The sequence below is a fragment of the Pituophis catenifer genome, unplaced genomic scaffold, assembly GCF_029215685.1.
Source record: "Pituophis catenifer annectens isolate HBS135680 unplaced genomic scaffold, rPitCat1.0.hap2 SCAF_3, whole genome shotgun sequence".
Classification (NCBI taxonomy): Eukaryota; Metazoa; Chordata; class Lepidosauria; order Squamata; family Colubridae; genus Pituophis; species Pituophis catenifer.
In genome coordinates, this window is record NW_027256883.1 from 38,729,734 (window position 1) to 38,757,354 (window position 27,621).

Sequence of the window (27,621 nt, forward strand, 5' to 3'; positions counted from 1 at the left end):
GCTTTTCTGAATTTGACTTTCATGCAATTTAATACAAAAGAACATTTTGTCAAAGAGACTATCGATAAAGCATTTGGCACATACTGTACAGTATATATAGGAAAGCTGATAAAGGAAACATTGATTTCATATTTTCATATAGGACTGATTAATATAAAGACCAACATTTTTTTAATAGTCTATCTTACATCAGACTGGACCCCAGCCTATAAAATCAAAAGAGATTAGAAAGAATATTTATTGACCTAGATACTTATATTAACTGATCTGATCCGATAATTATTCCAAACAGGACTTACAGTTCTTACAATATGATAACATAACATGCTTTGAGTCTGTAAAGAGATAACTCATTCACATTGGCCCTTGTTTTTAGATATAGGGATCTGTTGGGAAAAGAATATGGGTGGTTTTTCTGGTCCCACCAGAGAAGAAATTTATCTAATGTGGTGAATAGCATGTGTGCATATATATGCATGAGTTATTAAGATAAGTAGGATGTTCTTTTATTTTCTTAAAGAAAAAATGCAAGGATGCATGCAAATTCATTTTTATTTTTCATTATGTTCAACTTTTTTTAAAAAAACCTGCAAACTTTCAACTAAGAGGATTTGTGATTTGTAGCTCAGATTTTTTTTTTAAATGAAAGGATGCAGAGGTATTGCTCTGTATTTAATCTAAATCCAAGAGTCTTATAGAACATGAAAGCCAAACCCATTTATAATGTCATAAGCTTTTGGATACTGTAGTCCACGTATTCAGATAGACAAATACATATGCCATCAGGTACCACCAAAAACTTGTCATTTCTGTTTGTTTCTTTCTTTTCAACAGAAAGTCGTTTCCAACAGATATTCTTTAACCTTATATTACCTTTTTTGGTATGATTTTAAGATTTCTGGCATGGGAAACCAAGCTGGAATATTCAGAGACAAAATTAACATATGTCTGAATTGTAATTAATTGTAATTAACAACAGAGCTTTCTTAGATTTCCATAATATCACTGTATTCTAGTGATAAAGTACTTTAGGTGGATAAAACAAGAGCAACATCAATAACCATTATAATTTGGTGTGACTGAGCACACAGTAATATGATTTTCTAGAAATTAGAGCAGACAAAAACGTATACAAATGAAGACATTATTTCTTTTAGAGTAGTGTGTGCAGTCCAATCCTATATAGATCTGCTTGGAAATTAAGTTACATTACATTCAATTCCTAGTTAGTACACAGTATAGTCTTGGACCTAAGATATTTTTGCTTTCCACTCTACATTTTCTGAATTCCTACCCACCATTTTTAATGGAGTAAGAATCAATCTACCTGAAATTTACTTGAGTATCTGAAAAATTATTTCTGCTCACTTAATCAGTGGCTAATTAAAAATCAAAGTTCTTTGAATATTTACATTTTTGTTGCATTTGGTGCATCTATTAGAAATGAGTAATAAATAAAAGCAAAACTGATATTTTAGTTTTCTAGTGTTATATCTTTCTCTTTTAAAAGAAGTTTTTAATTGTGATTCTTACACAGTTCCAAAGAGTAGTATTGCAGTATTTATGTGAATCCATTTTATTATTAGATACTTCTATTGTTCAGATATTTATAATAATATTTTTTACAATACGTTTTGCTTGTGTCATGCAAAACATACATTATATATTTGCTATTTTTAAAATAATTATGCATAATCCATGCTATGTGCTCAAAGCCTTTTCAAAAGAATTTCTTGGAGATATTAAAAGTAAGTTAAAAACTTGTTTGAATCAATCTCAGTTCCTAAAATGTACATGTTTTTCTGGCAATAATGTAGAAGGTTTGCCATTTCTTTCTTTTGGTATATTTCTTTAACAATTCCTAGTCTTATTTATTGTCTTTCCTGATGGTCCTCATTCAAGCACTAACCAGATCTAACCTTCTTTGGTAGTAAAGATTAATCAATGACAATATACTGTAGAACAAAGCATAGTTCCTTCCTTCCTTCCTTCCTTCCTTCCTTCCTTCCTTCCTTCCTTCCTTCCTTCCTTCCTTCTTCCCTCCCTCCCTCCCTCCCTCCCTCCCTCCCTCCCTTCCTTACTTTTCTTCTCTTCAGGGATGAATCTTAAAATGCCATTTCTCCTTATTGAACATTGAACTACATACTGGGACAGTTCTCACAAGGTCAGAAATAAATAGAAAGGCAGGTAAAAATCATCTGTCCTGTCAAAAATGAGGGGCTTCAACTCATTAAATCATACTGGTAGGTTTCATTAGCTTTTCTATACTAAGTCAGAAACTTTGCATACATGAATACCTTGTGTGCCTGCCCCCAGCCTAACATTGTCAAGATAAGCCTCACAATGCAACTGCCCCATGAGTAGTCTGAAATATTCCTGCAAAAAACCCATGATTTTATTTTTTTGTTACTGGTGACTAAGTCACTCAGTCTTTCTTTATCATGTGTCAATTATTCTTTAATATAGCTGTTCTTGATCTTCTTCATTGGTTGGTTTACCAACCAATTTTAAATAGAAAATTGTTAAAATGCATCACAAGGTTTTATCTCCCACTATAAATTGTTTGGAGGACACTTGCACAATAATACAGAAACATGATACACAGATCAATATGTTAAAAGTAGATGAAGCAATGAAGTCTGATTTGCACTTTCTCACTGAAAAGATATGGACCAGATTTGAGATGGGTTGACTGGGATAAGGTTAAAAGGGAATGGGTAATATATCCCACCAGTGGATAACATTTTGTTAGCTTAAACTTTGAAATAAAAACTTGCTTTCTTTTTTAAAAATAATTTTATTGAAGTTTAAAAGAGATAAAAAAACTACTACAAACTAAAAAGAGATAAAAAAAGAAAAGATGAGAAATGCAGAAAGAAAAAAGAAGAAAGGGGGAAAAGAGACAAAGAGACAAATCTATTTATTTATATAAAAGAAATTACCCCCCTCCTCTCAAGACAAGTACCAACAATTTCTGCAACTTAACACCTTCAGTAACATTTCAACCAAAAATATCTTTATCCCATATCCCATCTTTTATTTATTAGCAAAGCCTCATAATCAGGGGTGAAATCTAGTTACCTTCCCTACCGATTTGGAAGTGCACGTACGTCCCATTTTCGGCCTCCATGCATCCCATTTTTAGCCTCCACACATCTCATTTTCAGCCTCCGTGCACTCATTTTCAGCCTCTGTATGGTCATTTTTGGCCTCCATGCATCCCATTTTCGGCCCATTCCAGGCGGCAGGGATAGGCAGCGGCAATCCATGCTACCTAGAATGGACCAAAAACAGAGTGTGTGGAGGCCAAAAATAGGATGTGTGGAGGCCGAAAATGGGGCACACAGAGACGGCTATAGGTGCTGGTGATGGGTGGCAACGGTGGTGGTGATCCCCATAGCCTGGAACAGCTGATCAGCAGTATTCTGGGAGGCAGATCCAATCACCAATCAGCTACTTGTGCTAAATCAGGTTGGGCTGAAACTGACCAGGCTGTTTGCTGCAAGGAGGCAAATTGCTGGGAATCAGAGGCAGATTTTTCTTGTTTTCCATCCCAAAAGCTAGGTGCGCCTTATAGTCCGAAGCGTCTTATAGACCAAAAAATGCAGTAATTTCTGTATTTTAAATCTATATCCAAATAACCTTATTATCTGTTGAATTCTCTTCTATTCTCTTCTTTTGAATCCAGTTTTATATGATCAATCTAAAGGGAAAGTAAGCAAATTATTCTTAGGAATCGGCACGAATGATTGAATGATTAATGTTCAATTTGGAGTAAGTTCCAGTCATACGACAACTGAAAGAAGACCTGTGTCTTTTCAATGATGGAGGTGATGGGGACTGAAGCAGTTGTTAGGCAGGGCTTTTTTTTCTCTTCTTGCCCCAAATGACATATATTCTTATGTACAGTTATGAATGGATAACATAAGAGGATGCCTTATATAGAATCATAACTAGGACATCTACAGTACATTAATTGTCAAGAACCTGTTCTGAGCTTCAGAGAATGATTTTGTCCTAATCCTGCTTGCTGGGGAATAAATCTTGAACTCTCTGCAGGTTAAGTCACATCCTTAGGAACTGAGTTACAGACCTTCCTCTAAAGTGAGAAATGTGCATGGTTTGGATGGATCTACACATCCATGCATAAATGGATGGGGACAGGATAATCTATAGTGTGAGACAGGTCTGTATGTTAATTCCCTCCTCCTGGTTCTTTTTTTTGGGGTGGGTGGGGGGAACCATAGAAAACATATATATAAGAAAAGGGTGCATAAACCACCAAACAATTTATCAAGAAATTCTATGAGGCTAAATTAAACTTGAGAAAAAGGATGGAGGAAGAAAATGATCTAGTAACATTGCATTGTTCCTTTCAAATAAGCACTTTCAAAACACAATTCTATATTGACACACGCCAAGATAAATCTTATTATGATCAATAGGACTTTCATGTATATTTACCTTCACATAAATAATAATGGATTGCAACATTAATACAATACAATAGTTATGACTACAGAACACTCTTTATTATAGGATTAGCCCAGATTTCACAATTTAATATTCTGCTTGTTTTGGAAAAAAGTTACATTTTCTCCTGTATTATATCCTTATTAAGAAAGAATAATTTTGCTAATCTTCTAGTACTGAAATATTCCTTCTAATATTAAAGTACATCTATCCTCTAGAAATTATATTAATTATAATTTATTTAGCTACATCCAATTTGTATTGCTTTTATATTTTTTTTCAGCTTTGAAAATCACTTTATGCTATTCAAGAAGAATATTAATAGTTGTGTTAACGTTTTCTCTTTCTTTTTTATATAAATAATGAAATGCTTACAATTTCTTGAAAAATAAGCCTTGAAATTTTTATAGGTGATTTTATTTTATTTTTTCTGAGTTTGGAAAGTTTTTTAAAAATACAAAAGGGAGACCCAGATTTTATATTAAAATAAAATTATATATTACTATGAAATCGAATTTGTTTCATTCAACAGCATTAACATACTTTATATGTAGACCTTCATTAAAGACTTGCCACATTTTTGGAATTGTTTTCAAACCTAAAACATGAGTTTAGTACATAAAATATTGCTGCAGCTGGCTTGGTCCAAATCATTACAACATTTTCTAATATTAGATTAGTAAAATCAGGTACTATCAGTTTAGCAATAATTCTCCCTCCTGGTGTTATTACTATGAATTATTTGCTAACTGTACATGAAAATAAGTGTCTGGCTAATTGGATATATATGTACAAATATATAAATGAGACTTCTGGCTAAGAAGTCTTTTAATTCTATAATTTACTTTGGTGCATGGGTAAAGCTAATATTCTGGCAAAGAAATAGTAAATGTGACTATAGTTTAACTTAGATATGAAGAATCTCAAGTTTGCACAATGGGACATGTTTAAGTCTTAAGAAGGCATATGTTTATATTTTTCCAATTTACACTTGGTCTTGTAAAAACAAAATTTCCACTGAATACTGACAAGATTTCAGGTTACAAAAAGGATACTGTTTTGGCCAGTATGTCATTTTGATTTTGTTTGGTTGTGTGCTTTTAATTTCTCTCCTTTTTCTTTCTCTATATAGGTCTTATGTAGATAAGAAGTTCAGTATCTTAAAAAAAGATATAATTCACTATATTAAAACAATTTATTTTCATCTTTTTTGTTCTGTTTACTTTCATTTGAATTTTCAATTACATTGGACAAGCAAATGTTTGCCTGACTTGATAATAAAAAATAATGGAGTCGTTAATAGTCATGAACATAAGATCTGACACTAGTCTTTTAATGTGGACTTCAGAAATATTTCTGTTCATTAACTCTTTTTAACCACTGATTATTTATATCAGATAAACAATATTTGTTGCATGACGTAAATGCAAAATAAATCTTAGTATTTCATACTAAAATGCATTTTTGTGAATGTGCACATGCAAATAAATTTACCTATCCATGAGAAAAATGTTTGTGCATAGTTTCTGCAAGCTAGTTTGCTTTACTTAAATTTTTTTAAAAAAAATACATCTTTCACGTAATCATTAACATGATTGTTTTCATTCTTTTACAAATCAATAAATAGGCTGCAATCCCACCATTGTGCTTCCGTGGGACTGTCAAAACGTCCTGTGCACTTGTGGTAAGTAGGCCACATTGGCTGTGCCTATTAACTACTTAGTATCCTTGGCTAAGTACAGAAACATTGATTTGTAGAAAAAGAAGGGGCATCATGGCTGATTTTATGCCAAAATGTGATGGACTGACAACAGGATGCAAGGAATCCACATCCTGCACTATTGCTTTATATTTATGAGAAACTTGCTCTTTGATGTCTAGAATACTGAATAACCTCCAAAGGGACAAATGGACAGCCACAGTAAATGCACAGCTTATGCTACATTGAACATTCAATTGTTATCCAAGAACTCACGTCTGACTTATCTGCCTACATGCATATTGTGTGCTGATAAGGCTGAAAGAAGGAAGAAAACTATATGTATCATTTGAAACATCTGTTTGTATGTGTGCGTGTGTGTGTGTGAGCGCTTGCGTGCATGCATACATACGTGTGTCTTTATACACGTTTTCATATCCTTGGGTGAATGAATCAAAATGAATATAGTATTTCCTTATGAAAAATATCTGTATGTAGTAAGGGTAACTCAAAACTATTCAAAATGCATCAGAGAAACTGTCTAAGGCTGAGACCACAATTTAAAAACATTATTGACTGAGTTGAAAAGTTGATTTCACTCTCTTAATTGCCCCCTCATACTATTTATTTGTTTATATATCAACATTTATATCCTGTCTTTCTATAAAGTGTGCCACCAAGATAAAATGTACCCAAGAAATAAAAACAATAAATGTTTAAAATATTTAAAAATGTTTAAAAACTGAAGATAAAAGGATTATATTGCCTCTATTATGTTGTTGCTTGATTTTAAAAAGAATGAAAAAAAAACCCCACGAAATAGCAAAATATATCAAAAATTAAGATGGGATTAGTAACAATTAACTGCTGAGAAATAAATGATTTAAACTTGTACAGAATTTGAATACAAAAAATTGGGAAATATTTTTTTTCAGTGCAATTTCTTCTGCTTTATCTTTTTTGGCAGTTTGATAGCACAGTGAAACAGTTGAATTAAAGTTGTAACCTTGTTTATGAAGGCTCGAGTAAGTTTAACCATTTCAAAACTAATTTACAAATTAGTTTTGTATTATTTTACAAACCATATAACTATAGGAGTGTAGCTTGGTGTCATCATTGTCTTACTATAAATTGTGTTTGCATATATTGTAAAAGAATTTCTTTTGGACATTTTAAATTTCACAAATTGCTCAACCCTTGGTACTAGAGCCTTGGTACTACAGTGGTTTAAAGCACCCTGTTATTAACACAGCTGCCTGCAATTTACTGCTGGTTCGAATCTCTCCAAGGCTCAAGGTTGACTCAGCCTTCCATCCTTTCTAAGGTAGGTTAAATGAGGACCCAGTTTGTGGGGGCAATAAGCTGACTTTGTATAAATATACAAAAGTATGAAGGCTATTGCTTAACGCACTGTAAGCCGCCCTGAGTCTCCGGAGAAGGGCGGCATATAAATCAAATAAAAAAAAAATAAAAATAAAAAAAAAACCCAATTACAAATTTGCTTTCCTGCTTCTTTCTTTTTAGAAAGTGTCTGAAAATATTGCTACATGTTGTTTCATCACAATCTTCATATGAGTAAAATAGAAAAATTGTGTTCCTTGAATACAAAGCAATACGAAATAAAAACCTTTGCACAGGATTGACTACATTTTTCCCACATATCTAAAACTTCATATTAATCATTCAGCTTCAGCACGATACTCATGGAGATGCTAGAACTGTCCTTGCTTTTTTAAGCTTTATGGAAAGGATTTGCATCCCTCCCACTAATCTACACTGATGCCAACATTAACTACAGCCTAGACGAGTCTAGTTTGAGATAATGGTCCGATTCCTATCCAATAACATTTTAGTTGTTTTAAAAGCACTTTGACTTGGGCAGTTTGTAGTTTCAGGGTCCTTTTCATCCTTGCTTCCTAAGATGTTTTGCAAATATGAATAATTGAATCCCATTGGAATCAAAATGTCTTTAAACCAGAACTACCACCAGCACAAATCTACTAGAGACTCAAAGACAGGTGAATATCATTTTAAGGTTGTAATCAAATTAGGCACCAGTCAAAATATTTTTATCAACAACCATTTTTGCAGCTTGATCTCCCAATACAGAGTTTATTACAGGACAGCTTAATGTTGCAATGTTAGTTATCAAGGCCTGTCTCCAAGACATTTCAACGTAGCAGGCGGAGTAGTTGGGGGGGGGCAGGAAGGTGCTGCATTATTCCTTGAAAAGGGGATCCCCCTCTGATGTTATATATTGCCATGGATTTCCTTCAGCCCGTTTTGCAGAATGCTTGCAGTTTTAATTTATTTAACACTGAAGGAATCATTGATGCTTGCTGAGGTGAGAGGCAATAAACATTTGCTTTCATATGGTCATTTTTGCTGATCTGAAGATTGCATTATGAGGTACTCCTAAAGGTTGGGGGTGATGGTGAAGAATTCAATTTCTCTGTGTTATTTTCTTTGCCCTGATTAGAAAATAGGTCACTGTATGCTATGTGCATTTGTTTTGTATAGCAGCACCTGCCAGCATTACTATAGATAAAGGTCTATCTCTACTCCTATTATTAACCTTTGTCTTTAGAGGTTTATAGACTATAATGTGTTCAGAGAAATCAAATATTGTCTGAAGTAGTATGTAGCACAGAGTTCATATTTCTACTGCATAATTTTGCATGGATTTGTAGAAGGAAAGAGCTTATATCCTACAATTTCCACCTCACAGTCCTGAAGTAGAAATATCCACTATTTTAGCAAGGCAGGAAGAAACCTATAAACACTATGTCTAGTTGTTTTGAATATGGATAATATTTTCTGTTATGTTTAAAAGCCAATATGCTCCATAGATATTTCAATATATGTTTTAGTAAGAATCTGGGCAGAAGAACTTATTAAAATTGGTTATTGTGTGTTCGCATTGTAATTATGGTAACCTACATTAATGCATAACCTTTATATTAGAAGCTGCATATGAGTCAGGGAGCTCTATATATTTAAAAATAATGGACTGCTTTATGAGGTACATAAATATTAGCATAAGTAATACATCATACCAACCAAATGAATTTCTATTTACTCAAACTGTATTTGTTTTGTTTTTCTCCTTTCCAAAATAGCAAGCCATATGTGCACATATTCTAGCTGATTTATTTTAATCATGGCACAGACTGCTGTTGTGTCCCAGTTATAAGTGTGTGAAATCCCACCTAATGAGTTAGATATGAAGCACAGTCTATGCATGTCTATGTAGAAAGAGTTCAGTTGTATGCAATGAGGATTCTTTTATTAGTTGAAGTGTGTTCAGGATGATACAAATATGGCAGACCTATGCAGGTGTAGGTGCCATTGAGAATTGCCTTCCAATAAACATGCAGAGGTTTTCTGTTTAATATGTGTTACTTGGTTATTTATAACTGAAATGTGACCTCTGATTTACAGATTGTTTTATAATATTTATCATTTATCTTTTCAAATGATCCTGGCCCACAAATATAATAGAATCTAGCACACAGAATGAAATGGTCCAACCCATTTTTATATAATCTATAGGTTTCTTCTATATCATTGAATATATTTACTTTTACTTGTAAGGAGGTGGGAAAACCCACCAACACATTTACACAGACAATATATTGAAATGTAGCATTAGATAGTAAATAAAAAAAAAACAAGGTAGTGGAATGGAAAGCAAATAAAAAGTATGAAATTCATCATACTGGAATTATATTAATTGCTATCAGTCAAGACTTTTAGAGAATAAACTACCTTTTTATATTCGATATTTAATGAAGTTCTAAAGGAAAACAAAGCTATAACTTGTGTCACAATTTAGAGAAATGATACAAATTATCTTAGCCAGGTATTAAATGAAAAGTACTCAAGGTATGTGATATATTTTTTGACTTGTGATACAACTGTAACCTTGTGTTGATATATACTTATGAATGTTAATGATGAAAAACGCACTGAGAAAAGCATGTATTTATAGAGCCTAAGCTATACAGTTAACTGGTTTTTGAGATCAATTTCCTCTATGCCTGATTGTTTTTAAGTGATTATTTCTAAGTGATCATGTAGATATCACAACCCCTGGATAACCATAACTGAATCACAAAAATTGGAATTGGCAGCAATGAATTGTCTGCATTTCTTGGCTGCCTTCAACTGGTCATCCTGATTTCTGCAATCCAGATATAGTACAGTAGTCCTAATATTCTCAATCTTAGCACATGATGGAAAGAGCTGGAAATGAAATTTCAGCACATTTGGACAAGTGTGACTTGCTCTTTCAGCTTGATAGTCAGCATTAGGAGATACTTTCATGAAATTCTGTAAACGAAAAACATATTCAAACAAAGCTGAGATTTCAAAGGTAGTTTTGCATACAAAGCCATAATTTTACTTTGGACATTGTATTCTGTCATATGATGCTTCCGGCTAGTTGTCTTATTTTCACCCTCTGTAGGGTCCAGGCAGATGACTTATTTTTTTGCTTTGTTTTGGCTCAAAAATGAACTATGGGGTTACTCTGAATGGACTTAAAACATAGTCATGGTAGCAAATTCAAACCATATAATTTTGCAATTTTAGTTTAGCTGTAATTGTGGCAATAAAACATAGGAGGAAAAATAATTGTTGAACATATGTTTCTGAGCGACATTATCTAGGTGAGTTTCCCTTTACAGCCGTGTGCTGTCTATTTGTCTTCCCTTTTCCGTGCATTGGAATGACAAACCTGCAGCTCGGAGTTAATTCTGATTGCAGCAGCTGCTTACACATGGAGTCGCCATAGCAACCATAGAGGTTGCCATGCAACCATATTCTTTTAGGGACAGTGAAAATGCCCAAAGGCTTACTAAAAATATGTTGGGGAGGGGGGATGAGAGCCTCTTTTATACCATATATATATATATATATATATATATATATATATATATATATATGCGATTTTTTAATGTCAATAAGGACCGTGTCTATTTGAAAGCAGAGGTCAAGTAAATATTACCTTCGTCCCGACCATTCCAAAATTGCCTGCTCTTTTTTGGGATTGCAAGCTTTCTTCACAAAGATGAATCTTGATCGATTATAAAATTGGTAGTTTACATTAGCCAGTCCTTGCAGACGGCCCATTGCAGCATTGTACTATTGGTATTCTTCTTGGGTTAAAGGTCATGCAAGAGTCATTAATGCAATATTGATTAGTAGTGTGGAAAAAAAATGCCCATGTTCACACCTTCTCTTTGCTCAAGGCTGTATTGCTAGCCATAGCTTATATTCCTGCCTCTCTACCAGGAAGGCAGCATCCTTTTAATCCAGTGTTTTTCAATCATAGTAACTTTAAGATGTGTGGACTTCAACTCCCAGAATTCTAAGAGCTGAAGTCCACACATCTTAAAGTTGCCAAGGTTGATAAATACTCATTTAGCCAAAGAGCTGTTTGCTAAAAATAGCCTAATAAAATCTATCTTTTGATAGTAGATACCACTGTGAGGTTTTATGTGTCATTGCTTCCACCTTATTGCTACAAACCTAGACACTGTGACTGCATGGCATATTATGACATTTATTATTTTTCCACTTATGTACAAGGAAAATGTACTAAGATTTTAATGAGAACATATAAAAGAAAACCAGAGAAACAAGTTTCACTTCATATAAATGATTACTTTCACAATACATGCAGATACCTCCTTGTATCTGTGTATATACATACCGTACACCAAAGCATATATGTACATATACACATAATTTAAATGTGCTTACCAAAGTTACATTTTAAAATTCTCAAGATGGCCAAAATTGGGTGAAGCATTATTTTCATATAAATTCTGTCCCTTCAACAAGAGAACCAGATAAACATGCAAAAACACAAACCAAAACATAAAACCAAAGCAAAACAAAACATAGCACTCTAAGCTGCTGAATAATTATGAAAAAGAATTTATTGTTGTTGATTAGAAAAATACCATGGAATTTTGTAAAAGACCCTTGATATGTCTTTTTACAGATGACAACTACCTAATCAAGGGCATAAAGAGGAAACAAGTCTGTCTTTAATAGAAATATTGAATTCACACCATAAATTGAAAATATTGAGCCAGCCTTTTGTGACATATATACACGAGCACATCTATACTTTTGATGCAATCTGTGCAGAAGGAAAATGTGGATAATGTAGACAAGAGGGAGGAGTCAGCCATCTTTGGAGCTTTTATTCTCAGAGCTTGTTTCAGCCTTTAAGGTTTTTATTTTGGGCATTTTCAGGAGTCACATATTTCAAGGAGTTATTTCTCTTCCAATTCTGCTGTTGTACTATCATTTACTATGCTAAAAACCGGATTCTTTATTATGTATGGACAAAGGTGAAACAAGGATAGGTGATTGGTTAGCTTTTAAACAAATAATGTTTTAGTCTTTAAGTTACGTAAGATATACAAAGCTTGTGGATGTATATATCTCCATTACATAATAGGTGGCAATTTCTTTTGGGTATTGGAGGTGTGTAGCTTGTTCTGTTCCTATAAATTACCTGAAAGTGGATTGATGAAGGGGTTATGAGAAGCATTTGTGAGTATGAGAAGATATCTTAAATGCTAGCTCAGTTTCCCTCTGAAACAACATCAAACAACAGTAAGCAGAAAACACACATGTTAAACACAAACTCAAATGTAGATTCTGAACAGACATTTTCTTCCCCTGAAATAAAAATATAAGAGATAACAGCATTTAACTTTGGGAAAGAGAATATAAAGCACAATTGGCTGAACAGCATGAGAGAAAGAAAGAATCAAGAACAGGCTCTCCAAAGAATCCATCTTGCATCAATGAAGGCAGACATACCTGTCCTAGGATAATGTTGCAGGATCGAATCTGGGTCAGTCACCGGGACCAGAGGATCCTGCAATCCATCTTTGTAAATCAGCATCTGCAGTCATGATTCCAAACAATAAACATCAGCTTTACAAATATGGAGGACCTAAGCAAATCTATTTCACTTTAAACCTTATAGATGAATTTGATGTACAAAGGAAGGATCCCACAGAAATGGGGACTAAACAAACTTGGATTGTGGTAGAATAATCACAGAGAAAATTAGGAAATAATGAACTAACTCAAGGATTTTTTTTTTTTAATTGTTACAGACCAACAGCCTATCTGTGCATAAAGTTACAAAACTGGGTATAGTTCTAAGACTTTAAAGATGGGTACATTCACATGATAAATTGATAAATGGAAGATGTCAAACATAAAAATAATGCTATATACAAATGAAATGCAGCTTTCAAAGAAATACTAACTGTGACATAATCTTTTTGAAAACTAAGCAACAACTAAGGAAAAACCAAGATTCAGAGAGATGACTGAAACAGTTTTAGTTACTTTACAAATTGAATTAATGCATTAATAAATTAAAATGGCTCCAAATAATCTAAAAATTCATTAGTTTTTCTTTTCTAACACTGTACTGCAATCAGCTTATACACAAGCACTTATACACAATCAGTTTATACACAAGCACTTCATATCATTTCTAATCAATTTCCTTGCAAACACTCTCTCAGCCAGGGGCATCTGCAGAGTGTGGTCAAAAAATTCAAGATGGCAGCTACACTACCTATCTTTTAGGTGTGCTAGAGTCACCACTGCTCTCAGTCTTACATTTTATTTTCTTGCTGTCCATGGTATTCTGTTCTGTCTCTGTCTCATTAACCCCACCAGAAGTTTGACTTAATTTCATTTTGCATTATTTACAAATTTTCATGTCTATTTTATATACTTAACTGGGGATAATCCCATGAAACCAAATAATACTTCTAAGCAGGTGGTTTGAATTGGAAAAGTATATAAAATGGATGTATTTATAGATGATTATCATTGCAAAGGCACCTTCAAAATGCCTAAATTTCAGGATACGTATAAAAGGAATAGTTTTGCTGAGCAGTTAGAATTGACTAAAGATAGATTTCTAACATGATATGAAGTTAGCTGCCATGAAAATAACTCAGGTTTTCACTAGTGGAAAATGAAGAACTGTTTAACATCTGAAAAGGGTTCTCCCCCCCCATATATCTAATATGCAAAATTTCATATTTAACAATGTAAAATCTTATGATTCATATCATTTGTATAATATGGTAACTACAATGGAATACATATGCATATTTAATCAACAAACTGCTGCATCTTTAGTTAGATACTTCTAGTTTTAGTAACGATAAGGACTGGATATTTTCATCAATTTGTGAAAATGCAAAGTCATTGCTGTTGGGTATTTGGGTTTTTTTCCCAATTAGGTCACACATCTATCATCTGTCTCTTTCTAATTTCAAATTTCTTTCTATTTCATTATAATATACTTTATGAGGACCTATTTTTCACTTATTCTTTTAAAGTTGACCAAGTTGTGCCTTTTTCAATGCAAATATACCAGAGCAGTGCTGTAGCATCTAAATTAGTTTGTGTTCCTAGTAGCTTATTTTATCTAATATAGGCTTATAGTATGCTGACTAGGTCATCAACAATTGCATTCCAATACATTTGGAGAGCTTTAAGTTGAAGACAACTTATTAAATCCTAGCCCCTTTACTTATATCATATAGTAGATCAAGGCTTTTGTTGCTGTTATTATTTAATATTCAGTAACCTGTTACTAGCTAAAATTAAAATTAGTAAATAAGCAAGATGGTAGATACAAAAGAAACAGGTAAAAAGGTTGTATTTTCATTCAAAGATAGCAAAAGATATTGAAACATTCAACATTGCAAAAATAACAACTTCAGTTTTATTGATCATGTTTAACATCACCCCAAGAAGCTTTCTTCATTAAAGAAATAATAACAAAAAAAGTTAACTTATGCTGATGTTTGATTGTTTCTGAAGGAGAATTTAAGTTAAAAGAAAGAGAAGATTTGGAATTGGAAATTCACATATGTCACTGGTTTTCTTATGTTCACTTAATGGAAAAAATTGATAAGAAGAACTTTGGAAATGGTAAGACTGAGACTGATATGGAATTGTGTACAAATGATGACCATAATAATACTAAGATGCATAAACTGTTAATTTGGAAACAGTTCTGAAACAGTTTTGGAAACAGAACATGAAGAAGTTAAAGATAGTCTGAGGATAGATAGGTTAATTTAGCTTATGATTGTTAACTGAAATACCTTGTATTTTGCTCTGGGAAGTCTGGGTGGGAGGGGAGGGAAAGGGTGGGGGGGAATATTGGGGGGGGAATCTTTTTTTTTCTGTAAAATTTTTCAATTAAAAAAAAGAAGTTAAAGATTGTATTGTAAAATGGACAAAAACATTGGATATAATATAGTTACATTAATGTGAGATATGTGGAAGAATAAAGGACTATAATTTACATTATAGGACTTCTAATCTTAAAAAGAACATTTATAAAATGATGTATCCCTGGTCAAAATGTTTAATGGGATTTCAAATATTTGTTCAAAATGTAACCAAACTGATGTACATTCTGTCATATTTGGTGGATATGTAAGAAATAAGAAAATGTTGTATTCTGATTCAGAAGATTTTAAAAGTAAATATACACTTGAAACTAGAGACTTCCCTTTTGGAATTAATGGACAAATAGATTAAAAGATTTTTTTTGTAATTTTATTTTTACATATGATAACAGTGTCAAAATTCCTATATGTGCACAAAAGTGGAAAGACTTACAAATACCTACAATGAAGAATAGATGCAAACTATGTTTCTATGGTTAAGCTGATGGAATTGATAGAGATGGCAAAATTGACAGCTTTGATTAAAGAAAGATTTTGATCAATTTTATTTCTACCTGGAAACCACTTTTGGAATGTTTCTGAGAATCTGAAACAGATGAAATTGTGATTCTGGGATGTGATGATTAAAACTATATGGGATTAAAGAAATAATGTGGACCACTTTTAATTTTAGAGTCAGAGTTTCATGTATTTTTATCTATATCTGTACCAAAAAAAATCAGAAGTCATATTTTTTTTATTATTTTATACTTTTTTGTTCCTTTGATAAACTATTTGGTTCATTTCTCCTAGTGCAGCCTATTCTGGCAGCAAAAGATCAAGATATATCCTGTCTCTGGTACAAGACTTATTCAAAGCAGACCTTGAAAGAATGATAGAGTTTGCCCAAGTCTTTAACTTTAGGTTAAAGTTGTGGATCAGTTCTAAAGAATAACTATTGAGGAATAAAGAAAGTGCAGATGATAGTCATGTTCTCATTATTCTAAGCGAGAGTAGACTGATTAACCAAACCATACTCCATATCTAGCTGCAAATGTGAGGCTTCCTTCTTTACTTCTGTTACATTCTTTCCTATGATTGATGAGCCATTAATTTAAAAAAATCAAGCATGTATAAAGCACCTACTTTATTTCATTTTATTAGTATCAAGGTTAAAGCTGATTTCCCCCCTAAAACTCAAGAGTTTTCCCTTCTTCTTTCTGCAGAACAATGCTGAGTAGAATGTAGCAAGAACTGCCTTCATAGCTGAACCATTGGAAATCTCCTGAGTAATGTCAGGGAGGGCTGGATCATGCATGGATTGCACCTCACCCAGGATGTACTGTTGCCAGTGAGATTCTGAATAACCAGACCCACCTGCTAGCTAACTGATAACACTCTAGGGTCATTTCCCTGAAGAAACTGACAGGCAGAGGATATTTAAATAAAGCCACTGATGAATTCATGACCTGCACAGCTGAGATTAATAAAAGGTGTAAAAGAAGAAAGAAAATGTAGATAAATGCACATTTCTTTGTATCATAACAAAACTTTGACATGTAAATCAGCTGAATGGAGCAGAATAGGCAAAGAATGTGTCTCTCTGTACAGGAAAAGCAAGGGCAATTGTTCTGCACAAACTTGGCCAACAGCCAAAGCAGTCGTGTGCCATGCTTGTTTGCCTACCAGTGCAGTTGAGATTGGCAAATGCCCATACAGCTTGAAGGCGGAGGACTGGATGCCTGCCAGGAAGTGTGTGGGCTTGATGCCACTGCTGGACTCCATAGCCTGGTAGGAAGGAAGAATACAAAGGCATTCAATAATCCAAATGTCCCTCTGCTTCAAGAGAGTGGTGCCAAGCAGCATTTAATGAGAGATTGCTTTGTTCCAAAGTCCTCAACATCAAGTGGGCTGGTGAGCTCATTAACCTGACTGCAGCAAATAAAAAAGGCACACTTAGAAGACTCCCATGATAGCCTACTCAATTGTGTAAGAGCCCTTTTGCTTTCTTTAGGGGGATCCATTAACAAGCAGCAGCATAAACATCACAAAGCACGCCAGTTTTCTGATTGTTCAGCTAAAGTCTCTTCCCCCTTGGGGATTAGGGCCTTTCCTGAAGATAGGCCGGGTATGCGGGAAATGTTCCATTTTTACTCAGTTGTTGCATGGTGTTCAGCCATATTTTTCTCAGTGACTTCATTTGTTGCAAGAAAAACTGGCCTCAGAAAAAAAAAGAATGCCTCTCCCCCTCCTGTCAATGAAAAACTAAATGTTTGGGTATTTTTTTTCAATGGTGAGTTTGGGGTGCATGGAATCCTGTTTGCTATTGGATTTGGCTATGTCTATTGGTGATAGATGTCTCAACTCTTCCCTTTGTGGCTAAGATTAGCAAGGAATTCATTACTATAAGACATACAGTAATTATGCTCATTAAATTGAATGGCTTTAAAAGGATTGGCTAAATTCTTGGAAAAAATGGGTATTTAGGTATTCAGCAGCAAAAGTATGGCTCCCCTAATTTTATTCGTTTTCCTTTCTTACTCAGTACTGTTACACTGCATCACCACACAACATGAATGAGGGAGGAAGACATGGCTATGATTGATATTTGACTTGGAGCATATTGCTGGAAGGGCAGGATATTGCCATTACTTCTGCTCTTGATGAGATACTCCACTCCTGTTCCAAGATTCATGTGAATATCAATATCAAATATCAGGCTGGAGATTAACTGCGCACACTGACATCCTCTGAGGCACAGCAGTGAAGCAGAGACAGCAAAATCCTGCAGAGTCCTTGACAAGGACAGTGGTAATGTGATTGATCATCATGTTGATCATGTGATGAATGTCTTCTCTTGAAGTGTGTAAAGTGCCACACACTTCTCTTCTTCTACTGTCCCTCTCAATTCTCCATTGTCCTACCTGCCGAAAATAGAAAGTCTCATATACTAAGTGAGTTTAATCAGGATTTGAAAGCACTTTTGCCCATCAAAAAGTGGTAGTATAGTAGTATTCAGTACATAAAACTATCTGGAGCAAGAAGTAAATTTTTAAGTTCTTCTTTGTGCATATCTTTATTCAAGAGCAAAAAAAGTAGCAAAAATGCAGAACGAGATAATTCTAATTTCTTTGAAATTAGAGATGTGGTTAGAAACACAAACACAGTCACAAAAGAGTGGTCATGATCCTTTACTCTAACATATTGCTTTTTCTATACTTGGAATTTTGTACTAATATATGAGGCAGTTTTTGTCAAAGTTACATAATGTGATTTTCCTCTTATTATTCAGTAGATATGGCACTTGCCCTCAGGAATTGTGTTTCCAGTGCAAATGCCTATTCTATTACCATTTAAAACTTAATAGTCTGCTGATCTAGTCACCAAGAAGGAAAATTGAACCACATTTCCAGTTATTTTTACAATTTAAAATATTTATAGTGGGCACAATTATACTGCCTAATAAACAGCTAGGTGGTCAAAGAATTTGAGTTATTAGATTGTGGCCAAAAGTCAAATTAATACAAACAGCAGAATCTCTTCTGTGGTCTTCCATGAAGATTAATGTTGCTTTGTGTACCTGAACATATAAGCAATGGAAACATGTCTTTGAAATATGAATCTAAGAAAGTTAAGCACTGGCAGGGGACAAGGGGTAACAAGTGATGTTCTGCATGTTATCATGTTATTATGCAAATGATGCAAATGACATAATTTGCATCACTTGTCCAATGATATCATGAAGTTCCTGAAGTCACTGAGGTTTATTGAAAAGGGGCTCAATTCAGGCCATTGCATTTTAGATATGTGGATTTGTATATTGTTCCAATTTTAACTAAACCCCACTAATGGCACTTCCCGGGAATGAATGGAAGCTGGATGGAAGTTTTTACATGCGACTCAAAGCTGTATTCAAAATTTGTTTGCTATGCAGTGTTAAAAGGCACAGGATCTTTCACCAAATCACATTGTGAAAAGACAGATACTAATTTCATAACTTTATTTATGCTGAAGCTTTTATGTATGAACCAAGCCGTCATGATGGGATCCATATGGTTTAGCATAACAGTTGAATATATACTGTTTATCTTTGTAGTCCAGCTGTATTTAGTCTGATGAGTAGCAACAAGAAAAAGTCTGTACAGTCAACTTCTACCTGATTCTTATCAAAATCAGAGATGCTGGGACTAGGATCAGATACTATATTAAATAATGTGGTTAACAATATATATCTGGATCAGTTCATTTTCAAAAATGTGGGTGTGGTTACTTGATTCAATTAAAATAATGTCTTATTTGGCTCTAAGCAGGAGAAATGCTCAAGTGTATTGCTCTTGAGTTGCTCAGGGAAAACAGGATTTACTAACTGAATGAATCATGTTTCTTTCTCTATGTAACCTAATGAATGTTGATAGTCTTTTACTAATTGCTTGCCTCCTCATTTTTTTTCCTTTATGCATTTAGCTTACCCAGAGCTGAAATTCTAGCTCAAGAAGAATGCAGAGCTGATAAGTTATACAACATTTTTTCTCCCTGGCCATTAAAAAGCTTACTTGCCTCCTGATCATTGAAGCTTATGGACTGCCAATTCATTACTATATATTACAAATGATTCCGATTCTTCAAAAGGCATCTGACAGTTTGGCAAAAAAAAGAACCGAATAAGCATTCAGCAGTAAAATTGGGGTGTCCTGGAACTTACTTATTTTTATTTATTAGACGCTATTACTCAGAGTATCACATCACAGTGCTCTCTGGTTGGGAGAGGTAATGGCACAGTCCAGAGATAGACAAAATAGATAGAATAACATTTTAAAAACTTCAAATGTGCTTTTTTAATAATTTATTTTATGTTCTGTTGCTTTAAATAGGTAGGAGCTCAGTAATATAGCAAAAAAAAAAAAAGGTCAATAGTAATATAGCAAATTTTAAGAACAATTGGTGTATCAAAGCCCTCTTTGGTTCATTTAGCAGGGTGGAAGGTAGGTAATGTAGCTTCACCCATTTTATTGGTCTGCTAACACGTTTCTTTAGACTCTAATAAGAGGGAATGCCAGCAAGTATTCCACTGGAATATTTCACATATTGTTTGATGCCTTTTCACAAAATAGAAAAGTTATAATTTTGAAGAATTATTAATTTGTTTAACTTTGCATATGCATACCTGTATTTAAAACATATGCATTTTTTAAAAAAAAAATCTAAACAAAAAGAATCTATTTAAAAGAAATACATTTTTGCAAAAGTAAAATAATAAATATACACATTCATTGCAGATTGGAGCATTTTATATTTTCACACTTAAATAATTGTCAAAGTGTTACTAGACTTCAAGCAATTTTGAAATCTAGCTTACTTGAATTATTTGTACTCCAGACATGCATGCATTCTCTGAGACACACATGTAAACATATCAGTTCTTAACATGGCAAGACCTGTTCTTAAATGAAAGCATTTATAGTTTGACTTGAGAGTTCAGTTAATATTAATTTTATTTCATTGCTATGGTTTCCACATTCTGGAACAATTATCCATTCCAATCAAGGAGAACATGCTGTTAGAGTTGTGTTTACTTCTCATGTGCAGCAACTGCTGTGTCTGAGGGAACTGCAAAGATGAAAAAGCAGAAGCAAAAACAAGGCTCCTCTTTGCTTGATGGACACATTGCTGGGATGTCCCATGAACCAAAGAAGATCCACATAGCCTATCTTTATAGATTATGGATTTTTATAGAGTGGGAACAAATTTTTTATCACAGATGCCAAAATGCTCACTATCCAAATCCTGCCACTGGACTTACTCCACAATAGTGCATTGTTTGAATGTGACATTCTGTTTGTAAAGAAGGAAAAATCCTACAGGTGTGAGAAATGGAATAGGAGGTAGCAAAGGAAATCAGAAATGGGTAGAAATCATATCCATGTCCTTTCTGACAGGATCAATGTGCTGTCAGCATTCCAGAAAACTCCCGACTCCCAGTAAAGACGCGGAAGCAGGCATTTTCCAAAGTTCTTTTTACTAAAAATAGGTAAACTGGCACATCTGGGAAATCCCGAATCTGAAAAACCCGGGCTTTTCTTCAGTAATCCAAAGCTCCCAAAACCACCCCCTTTCTCCTCAATCGATCACATGCTCCAATCATCGTCTGTTCCACCTCAAGCCAGCCCCTGACCACTCCTCCTCCAGATGCTGGCTCACCCTGACCTTGGCTGATAGGAAGAATGCTATTATGTCTACTAACTCCCCTCTCCTAAATCCCCCCTCCTACTTTCCCACACATGAGGAGGTGGCAGCATTGAAGCTTCCGGTCTAATATGGCTTCCAAGGCTGACAGGTGCCCCCCCCCTGCAGAAAGAACCACATCCTGAAAAATAAAACAGCCAAAACACAAAAGAAGGGGTTAACGCTTAGCCCCCCTCCCCCCCCAGGGGGACCTTTTGATTTGTCAGGAAAATCAGTTGGTGTCTGGGGCTTTCCTTGGAGCCCTCCTGCCTCGTGCAGTTTTGGGGGGGTCGTTGTTGTGGAACTGGGGCAGGGGCCAGTCACTCAGAAGCTCGATGTCCTCTCTGTCCACAGCGATAGCACTTCATCACCCACCCACCCCCAGTTGAGGGTAGGTGAGATTTATAGTTTTTGAAATGGGGTTGCTAGATAACGTTTTATGAGGCGGCTGCTGTGCTGGGGTTTGGCTGGGGGGGGGTTTGGACTTCTCTGTCTAAAGCAATGGACATGGTATACCAGTTGTGGAGATGCTCAGGCACTCCCAGGATCCCACAGGCTTTTCTGACTTCTGGGTCAATAGCTTCTTTAAAGTAGTGCAGGATTATGCGGTCAGACCAATGGCCTAGATTCCCTGCGACTCGTCTAAAGTCCCATACAAAGTCTTTTATAGGTTCATTACCTTGCTTCATGACCTTTAGCGTGGCTTCATTTTCATTTACGTGGTCTGGGTCCTCAAATCGGGACCAGAGCAGTGTGATAAACCCATCGGCATCATTTAGTTCAGCAGCGCCCTCATTATGCAGCTGGGATATCCATTCAGAAGTCTCCCCCTCATTCATTCCATCTGAGATTGCCGACACGAAGTCTTGTTCTGATTCGTATTGCTCACCATACTGATCTACATGAGCCCAGACCCTGCTGAGGAAATAAGCTAGCTGGCTGGCGTCCAGTCAAAGGTTGCTCTGAAGCGGGGTGGGGCTGTCCTCGCAGGTGGGGGGGGCAGCGGCTGTGGCTGGTTGTGGTAGAACTTGCGGGACTGCTGCTGGTTGTTGCATTCCAACAGGCTGTTGCATTCCAACAGGCTGGTGTAAAGTTTGCTGGGCTGGAGGTGGGGGCACTGCAGCCGACTGCCGGATTAGTCCCCCCTGTAGTGCCAGGATCATTTGGCCATAGGAGGGGGCCAAGGGGATCCCTTGAAGCTTGGAACAGATGGTGCAGGATACCACTGGTCTGGATCCATCCCTGGCAGGGACAGAAAGCCAATCCGGGCGGTATGCACTCCGCAGGAGTAATGCTAATACAGGTTGGCGAGGGACCCAAAAAGTGGGGTTTTGCATTCCGTATGTCGGCTGAGCCTGATGCCCCATTGCTGCAGGATTGGAATGTTGTGGTAATCCTGTTGTTTGGCCTCTGTGTGTGTAAGGAGAGGTCTGTGTCCTACGAATCCCCCCCACGTCCCAGATCAGAGAGGGTGATTGGTTTTGTTAGCCTCCAACTCACCTCCAGGGGTTGGGAAGGGGAGGGTGAAGCTCCACCCTTCCATCAGCTGGAACCTCTCCCAGGAATCTGACACTTCGGCCCAAGCCCCAAGTTGAAGGGCTTCCTCTGCAGCCTCCATGGCTTGTCCCCTCTCATCAGAAAAATCAGGCGAGGGATACGCAATTCCTCAAGCATCCAGGGCCCTGGCAGGCTTCCCTCCGATTTCTCCTTTCTCTTCCATCTTCACTGAGTTTTTGCATCACCTGGGGTTTTAGGTCAATGCTGGGGCTCAGTACTCCTGACAGCCCGCTTACGGGATGCTGTTAGGTTTTAGGAAAATTCGGGATAATGTCAGGGTTCCAGAAAACCCCCGACTCCCAGTAAAGACATGGAAGCAGGCATTTTCCAAAGTTCTCTTTACTAGAAATAGGTAAACTGGCACATCTGGGAAATCCCGAATCTGAAAAACCCGGGCTTTCCTTCAGTAATCCAAAACTCCCAAAACCACCTCCTTTCTCCTCAATTGATCACATGCTCCAATCATCGTCCGTTCCACTTCAAACCAGCCCCTGACCACTCCTCCTCCAGATGCTGGTTCCCCCTGACTTTAGCTGATAGGAATAACGCTATTATGTCTACTAACTCCCCTCTCCTAAATCCCCCCTCCTACTTTCCCACACATGAGGAGGTGGCAGCATTGAAGCTTCCGGCCTAATATGGCTTCCAAGGCTATCAGGTGCCTTCTGTGCATAGAAATAGCCTCCCATTTATAAAATAGCCCATTTAGATCCATTCCAGTAATTTTTTTGCACATTACAGAGATGAGATGCCTTCTTTTTTTTAAGGACTTGAATTTTACCTTGATAAGTAATCTACTGAGAAATAAATGTTTTTCAGAAAGAGTAGGCAGATTTTGATATTGATGCCAAGGGAAAGCATGCCAATAAAGATAAAGAAGGCTGCTAGGAAGATGTTAAGGGAAAGTAGATAGTAGCTACCATGAGATTAGGGTCTTCTTATCATTCAGTGTATTCCCATTGCTTTCAATGGCATTATGTTTATTCTGCAAGTTAATGAAAAATGCTACAGCAGAGTCATTTGTTTAGTTCAAAGTCAGGGAAATGATATGGCTGTGTATTCTGTTTTGTTTTAGTTTTTTTAATGAGAGAAATGTATAGAAAAGGATTTGAATATCTGACTCCAAGATTTGCAAGAAATACCAGGGTAAAATGACCAGTACTGTTTCCCTCTAAAATATGCCGTAAAATGGATCAAGTAATTGTTCCTAGTTAAACCAGGAAAGTGATACCTGTTCAGTGTGAGATCCAACTTCTCAGTTTTAGGAATTTTTTTTGAAAAGTCAAAATCAAACATTTCATTTCAACTCTCTTTATCCTGCTCACCTAGTGAATGGAGTCAAGAGTTTAATAACATTGAGAAATTCTTTCCATGTCAGCCAAGTTGCTTCTTCAGTTATAATTTTCTAAAATTCAGTTTTCAGAACATCTTTTATTACTAAAGTTTGAAATAGGTTGTACAGTTTTTCCCCCATTCAGGACAGTCCTTATATTGACAACTATCCTTATGTGGTAGTCAATAACACAGCTATGTTTTAAAATAAAATATAATCTTCACTAAAACTAAATCTGAATCATAATTTCAAATGGGGCCAAAACCTAGTAACTTTTGGTGAATAAGTCCTATTCATTTCCATGCTGATTATTAGGGTTTCCTCTAAATGTATTGGACAGCAGATTGAAATTGTTTAAATGACCTTTACATTTTATTTTTCTTGTAGTCGTATCTGTTATCATGAAATCCATAAAATCCCTTCTACAAACACATGTAGAACCGATATTTACAAAGAGAATAGACAAATAATTCCCCTTTTAAAACATTATTCATTAGATTTTGTAGATATATTAAGCAAGTATTTTTACTGAATTTATTGGATAAGGTCACATCTATCCCTGGCAAATTCCTGGGGAAAACCTTCTTAATAGAGTACCAGAATGAGGGGTAGAAAATTTGGTCACTAAACCAGTCCTGTAAAATCTATGCTCTATATGGATTGTTAGGAAAGGATGTGAAATATGAAAATACTGACAGCCCATAAGCAGTCAGGAAAGGACTGTAGCTAACACAGAGAGCATACCTGCTTGATGTACACAGTCATCAAATTCCAATCTCTGCAATTCCAGTTTATTAATAAAGAGGAAACACCAAATGATGGGAGAAAAATCTCTGCCAGAGGTTGCGAGATGCTGCTGCCACCTCTGAGTACTGGACAGGGGAATATTCTTTGATAGCTGGCAGACATTTTTGGCATTCTAGGCGCATGACGTGAGCTGATCATAGATATATTGCCATGTAGCTGAGTCTTGCAATCTAGTGCTTGTATGGTACCCACAATACTCTTAATGGTATTTACTGAATCAAAATAAAAGATATCATTGAAAAAAATTATCAACATGAAAAATATTGTAATAATCCCTTAAAAAGCTCTGCAGTCTTGCAAGATCACCAAATTTTTTGAGATTTCAGTAGTCTTACATGAATGAGCTTTAAAACATTGTTTTAAAATCTGTACACTTCTTGAAAAAGTTGCTGAATCCTGCTGTAGATAATACATATGATGACTTGGGGAAAACCTGGAAAACGGCCTGTTTCTATGTTGCCCTTAGAGGTTTAAATCAGAAATCTAGAGAAGAATCTTGAAATGAAAATTAAATACATAATGCTTTCATACAGATATTATTAAATCCTCCTCTACTGGGTAATATTTACTAATAAATATTCAGTGGAAACACCTGTTTAAAACCTCTAGTAAGGTAAGCAACTCATAAATACTGTTAACATTTATATAGCAATGAATCATATTTAAGACACAGGTCATTAAAAATCAATAGAAGAAAATTTTGGATACAACATCTGATCAGCAATGAACAGTTTGGGTAACCATGTAGTAAAAGTAATGTTCACGAGTATCTCAGTTAGTATTCTACCATGGAATACTTTTTGCCACCATCATCCTTCAATCTATTACATATATACCAATATTACAACTTCATGCATTTTTAAGACATGGACCGTAAACTAAAATGCAATAGAGACAAATCAAATTCTTACTCTCCTCTTTCTCTTCTCCATGGTAAATAAGTAATGTACTATGCTGAGTGATGAATGGAGCATTACACAGGATATTCTGGGTACTGAGTTGTAGGATTAAAGCATTTTAACAGTAATCCTATGGCTGCAAGTCTATGCATGAATGCTTAGGAAAAATCTCTTTGGACCATACAATTCAACAAAATGTGATAGGATCTTGTCACTAAGTATTGTATTTGAAATACATTGAGATGTGTGTGTGTGTTTCTTTATTTGTTTGTTTGTTTATTTATTTAGTATGCAATAAACTATTTTGATCCCAAAATGGCAGTCTTTTCCACGTGCACAATCTGGCTAAGGCCTTGATTAATCTTTACTTATTTCATTAAATTTACTATGGCTGCCCACAGTCTACTGGAGTGTGTGGCCATAACAAATTTAACGAAATAAATAAATGCATACATACATACTTTCTATAAAGGGTGTTTGAAGAACTGAATAAATAATAGCGATAAGAAATGATATTTGTCTCTTTGAACAAATAAATGTGGATTTAATGTGAAATTGATTATCTTTTACTAAAATAGATAATTTTCCTCTAAGATTAGTTTTTCAGTTAAGGTCTGAAAAAGGGACCAATTTAATAACATCACTTTCAAAGATGATCTGAGGAGATGAAAGAAACATTAGATGGCTTAATATATATTCTAGAATACAATAGAATTCTTTATTGGCCAAGTGTGATTGGACACACAAGGAATTTGTCTTGGTGCATATGCTTTTGGTGTATATATAAAAGAAAAGATACATTCGTCAAGAATCATAAGGTACAACACTTAATGATAGTCATAGGGAAACAGTCAATATAAATCTTAAGGATACCAGCAATAAGGTTACAGTCATAGAGTCATAAGTGGGAGGACATGGGTGATAGGAACGATGAGAAGATTAATAGTAATGCAGACTTAGTAACTAGTTTGACAGTGTTGAGGGAATTATTTGTTTAGCAGAGTGATGGCATTCAGAAAAAAACTGTTCTTGTGTCTAGTTGTTCTGGTGTGTAGTCTCTATAGTGTCGTTTTGAGCATAGGAGTTGAAACAGTTTATGACCAGGATGCAAGGGGTCTGTAGATATTTTCACAGCCCACTTTTTGACTCGTGCAGTATACAGGTCCTCAATGGAAGGCAGGTTGGTAGTAATTGTTTTTTTTCTGCAGTTCTAATTATCCTCTGAAGTCTGTGTCTGTCTTGTTGGGTTGCAGAGCCAAACCAGACAGTTATAGAGGTTCAGATGACAGACTCAATAATTCCTCTGTAGAACTGTATCAGCAGCTCCTTGGGCAGTTTGAGCTTTCTGAGTTGGCGCAGAAAGAACATTCTTTGTTGTGCTTTTTTGATGAT